At 41.2% G+C, this 5,547-nt stretch overlaps 1 long non-coding RNA gene across 2 annotated transcripts in view; it reads left to right on the forward strand.

Moving 5' to 3' along the window:
• Window positions 1-5,547, forward strand: part of LOC111744687 — a 43,471-nt gene that overhangs the window by 35,869 nt on the left and 2,055 nt on the right. For both annotated transcript variants that reach the window (XR_002782276.1, XR_002782277.1), the window contains 2 exons: window positions 4,433-4,515; window positions 4,812-4,931. This is a non-coding gene — a long non-coding RNA (uncharacterized LOC111744687). The remainder of the gene's footprint in view (window positions 1-4,432; window positions 4,516-4,811; window positions 4,932-5,547) is intronic.

Raw genomic sequence — 5,547 nt, forward strand, 5'->3', positions numbered from 1 at the left:
GGTCAGAAATCAGCCTGAACTGATCTTACGAGCTCCCCGTATACGTACGAATGCCTCTTTGATGGCACAGTTGTTCGAATAAAATGTCAGGAAATGATCACGTGAAATCCACTCTGATCCGTAAGGTAAAATTGCTTGCATTTAAGACCGCATTTTAAAGAGCGTTGAGCAACTTTACAAGGGGTTTGTAAAAATAAGTTTTCTCAGCACATTTTATTCCAAGAGTGTTGAACTATAGGTTCAACTAAAATAACAATACGGTAAGAATTGGGGAAAACGTTCTGCCAGTCGTAGATATTGACGACTAAAAGATGGCTAGTGTTTGCACAGGGAACCTGGGAAGGGACAATTCTAAAATGCCCTCCTAGTTTTGGTAAATGTCATTCCTTTATTCTTCTCTCCCCTGGGGCTACTGAGTATCAAGGAACTAAGACCAGACTTCCAGCTCTCGAATTCTCTAAGCTGCAAGTAGTTAGTATTCATTTCTACTTCATTCATATACATATATTGAATTTCCACCCTGTTCACATGACGAAAAAAACATGGTTCTTACCCGTGTGGATTTCCCTGGCCGGCAAGGGGACATAGATTTGTAGGGAAAGTAAATCACAGAACAACCAGTGCTGTCATGGAGAACAAAGCATTGTAGGTGCTTGTAGGAGGGAGTAACTCACCCTGCCTTGGGAAGGTGAAGAAGGTTTCACAGATGCGGTAACAGCCGAACTGGGTCTTCAGAGATTAGTTGAAATTTGTCAGGTGGAGAAAGGGGCATTAAGTAGAGAGAACTGGATGTAGAGAGGGTTGGACTTGAGCAAGAGCATGGCTTCTCGGGGAGCTAAGAGAAATACACAACGCATGGAGTGGAGCGGTGGAAGGGAAGGGCTGGAAAGTAGCCTTGGGCCTCGTCAACTCAGCAGTGCTGGTGAGGTGGGGGCCAGCAGAAGCAGCTAAAATTGCTAGGGACATGAGGGAACTTGTAAGTAAGCAAACTACTTAGATACATAAATCATCTCTGAAAGGACATTGGGCTATTTTTCTTGCTCTAGTGTTTCTTAAAAAATATTCTCATCGAGATGGAAAATGTAGAAACTCACTTTCATATAACTCAACTGATGACATTTCAATAGCTTCATCTTTACCCAGCTGCGTGGGCTCTGTCTGCGCAAAACTTCTCTGTTCCACGTGGTACATACGCTCCTCTTCTTCACTGTTCGGTGGTCAAACGTGAGCGTTTGCAGGTACTTTCTTAGTAACTGATGATTTGACAGTAATATCAAAATAAAAGTAAGTGTTATTTTTTGCAGAAATGTCCAGGCTTTACCAGTTTGGGCAAGCAGTTATGTCACTCGTGGTACCAAATATTTTATTGTTAATCGTCCAGTATACGGTAACTGGTCATCCAAGTAGATGAAAATAGTACGCTTTCAAGTGGTAGTTTCCAACCATCTAATTGAAATTGTTGAAAATGCAAGCAATATTCTATTATTTAATTATTTTACGAACGAGTTTACCTGCTAAAGTTTAGTCATAGAGGAGAATTTTATACGAGATAAAAAATTTCCAGTTGGAGAGGGAAGAGAGGTTTCAAAGATGCAGACGTTAACTGCATTTAAAATCATTATAGTTTGAGTGTGAGTGCCGGTTCTGTGGGGAGGCTGTTGACAAGTTATCATTTTTCACTCAACGCATATTTACAAAAACAGAATATACCAATATAAGGATACAGAATATATAAAAATAAAATCAAACTTGAAAGTTTATTGGAAAACAGCATTTAACCACAAAGCGGGCATGATAAATACGCATTGGTGAATAAAGACAGTTTTTTGGAGTTCTTGAAAATCACATTAAAATAGAAAAGAGAATCATTACTTTTGGTTTATACATTCCCAACTTGATTAGTACAAGAAGGCACAAATCCCAAATGAAATAATCGGAATTAGAGGAATGCAACTATTATGCTGTGTTACCTTATAAATGAGATAAATATTTCTTCAGCTTATTCACCAATACAGGATGAGGCAACTTAACCACAGAATGAAAAAATGTCATCGATTTGTGTAAACAATCAGGGCAGGAAAGGCTATTTTAATTAAAGAAATATTCTTGAATTTAATTAGGTACAGTGAGACAACTGGCTAAGAAGTGTGGAGCTATTTTATACGCGCACACACACACACACACACACACACACACACACACACAGAGCAAGGGCAAATCAGAATTGTGATGTCACCACTACACATGAGAAGACAATTCAATTTGGTGGCGACGTTTTAGAGGAAGAGCTAAGTACTTGACTGCAAAATTCTAAGGTTCATTAGTAAGTGTAAGGAATCGAAAATTCTGAATTGCCTCTAATACCGAGGCTTTTTTGACAAGAAGCCCAAAGATGTGACATGCAGGAAGCTGTGTGACATGTCAAAAATATATCGGACTGTGCTCTATAACATGATGGGCTGTCATCGCGAGCTTCCAGGGAGCATTCAGATAACCTTGCAAACGTAAAGAGGAATATGACTTAATGATCAGCAGACACTGGTTTCCAAATGTGAATTTTTCTCTTTTCTTCCCCCCAAGTTTATTTATTTCATACAAAGCATTTTAAGAATTCTTTCTGAAGAACTTCAAAGACAACTCTCAGACATGTTTACCTACTTTCTTAAAAGTAAAAGAAATAGTTCACTGTTTGTTTCCTAAGAAAATCTATATCTCAAGACCATTTGGGCTGGGGAATTGTGCCAAAAAAAAAAAAAAAAAAAAAACAATCTCTTAAGGTTTCAAAGAAAAAAAAAAGTCCCTTCGGAGGAGAACAACAGATCATGCCAGTTCAGATAGTGCATATCAGGCTACTTTGTCAGAAAAATGGTACATGATCAATATTTTTTACCAAAAGATAGTTTCCTAAATTTCAGTTTTCCTTTTTCTGACTAATAACAGCAGAGAGAAAATTTCAGAGCTACTGTCTAAATAGAAGAAATAAATGGAGCAAAGCTAACATGTACAATAATTTTACAGAATCAGCGGGAGTATGATTCTAGAACTTTCATTTTCCCAGAACGAAGTGACAGCAACTTCATCGTTGCTTACACCTCCTCAGTTGATCTTGGCTGTTTGTTTATTTGACGTGATCTATGCAATAACACCCCTTGCATCTCGGCACCGCTGCCTGTTGATAGTTGTGCTTTGGCCAGTCACAGGGTGGCCAGTGCAGAATGCTTGTATTCTGTTCTGCCTGGGCCAGCCTTGACTGATGCAGCCCTGGAGAAGCAGCTCAGTGCCTGGCAGGTTACAAACCCTGAAACACCACAGCAGTTTACTGCATCGGCAAGAAGTATTATTAGTTCCCTTCAGCTGCCATAACAAAGTGTCACCAACTGGATGGCTTCAAACAACAGAAATTTATTCTCTCACGGTTCCGGTGGCTAGGAGCGGACATCGAGGGGTCAGCAGGGCCGTGCTCCCTCTGAAAGGGCTCTAGGACAGAATTCTTTCTTGACTCTCCCTAGCTTCTGGTGGCTCCCCGCAAACAGTAGCTGCATCACTCCAGTCTCGCCCCCGCTGTCACATGGCCTTCTTTCCTCTATGTCTCTGTGTCTTCTGCTCTTTTTAAAGACACCACTCATTGCCTTTGGGGCCCATACGATCCCCGTACGATCTTATCATAACTGACTACATCTGCAAAGACCTCATTTCCAAGTAAGGTCACATTCTGAGGTTCCAAGTTGACATGAATTTTAGGGGGATGTATTCAACCCACTATACCGAGCAATGGAAATGCTATAAATTTCATCTTACCTAGAGTAAAATCAGTTGGTATATAAGTATTTTTTTTACATTTCGGTCTTTAAATTCTAGATCCGGATGATGACTCTTGTGGTTTTAGTTGAATATGATATTGGCTCTTGTGCTAGGATCATTAATGAAAAATAGCATGTTGTAAAATGTTAAATGTAAAACATAAACCCAGAATTTCTCCCAGGACTTCTCCCTTGCCTAACTGAGGTTCATTCATGGAGCTACTTGCCCCTAGTAGGTCTAAGTAATCTGTTTGTGTGTCAAGTCAGATTATGAAGGATTTTATACACTAAGGCATTTGAACTTGACTCCATAGGAAAGGAAGAACCAGTAGAGACGCATTATTTTAGAAAGACAGTTCAGATGGATCATACTGTGTAAGTTTAATGTGTATAACATGACAATTTAATACACGTGTATATTGTGAAATGGTTACCACAATAAGGTTCGTTAACACATTCATCCCCTCACATAATTATAATTTGTGTGCTGAGAACATTTAAGATCAATCTTAGCTAAGATTTATTGAGCACTTTCTACGTGCCAGGCACTATGCTAAGCACTTTTTATGTACTAATTTATTTGATCCTTTCAATAATCCTATGAAGCAGTACTCTTAAAATGTTGATTTCAGAGGAAGACACCAAGGCACAAATACTTGGCAAAGATCACATACGTCATGATTGGAGGAGCCAGGATTTTAACCCACAGAATCTGGTGAGGGGAAGGGCGGAATTGAGGATGACTGTTAGGATTGGGAGACTGAGTGGGTGGTTGTGTCTTTAGCCAGCATTGAAAATGCAGAACAGCACCTTTGGGGGGAGGTGACGGGAAAGGTTATGAGTCGGGAGATTTAGTTTTGGATCTAGTATTAAGTTTGAAGAGCTGTCGGTGGGAAATCCAAGTGGATACGTCCAATAGATAGTTGATAGTAAGTACTAGAAATAATATCTGGTGTCAAAATTCATGTTTTCCCAAAAAGAAAATACCATTTCATGTCTATATTTACGCAGCTGCGGTAAAAACATGTAAAAATAGCGATTCTATCTCCCAGCTCAAAAAAGGAAGAATGCTTTTCACAGGGGGATGTGTCCGTGATCGAGTGTCCTCACGTCCTCGTTACACTAAGTCGGGTAGGTAAATAACTGCCTTACCTGAAACTCTGTGACATTTTTCAGCCAGGCCGATAGAGGAGAGGAATCCATTCATTACGATTTGTTCCCACCCGATCGTAAGCGACTTTACCGCATTACGAACGCCCCTCAAATTCTCACCCTCTGCTGCCCGCATTCCTCTAGAGATACCCCTACCTCGCTCGAACCCCGGGGTATTCCAGTTCAAACCCGACGGTTTATGGGAACTGCTTTTGTTGAACTCGTTAAAGAAAGAAAGGCCTGTGAATTCTCTTCCCGAAGCGCTGCCTGTTTTCTGTGTCGTTTCGGTCTCATTAATCAGCGCCGCAGCAAGGTAGACGCTGCACTGTGTGCTGTACTGTCCCCAGCACAGCGGCGCCCGCGTCTCTGCCCCGAGGCCGACACACTGGGGAGAAAGGCGGAGGGAAACCATCAATCTTCCCAGCTGCACGTGTCAGCGGCGAGTCCTTCCCCCTTCCTGTCGGCCGTCTCTCTCACCACCTGTGTTTAGAATTAGCCCTGAAGCTGCTGCCCACATGAATAAGAACCACTGTCCCTGTCACCTGCCCTGGGACAGACCACCACTTCCAAACGAAAACAGGGAGGACACAGGGCA

Source organism: Pteropus vampyrus, unplaced genomic scaffold (assembly GCF_000151845.1).
Source record: "Pteropus vampyrus isolate Shadow unplaced genomic scaffold, Pvam_2.0 Scaffold6, whole genome shotgun sequence".
In the NCBI taxonomy this organism is placed as follows: Eukaryota; Metazoa; Chordata; class Mammalia; order Chiroptera; family Pteropodidae; genus Pteropus; species Pteropus vampyrus.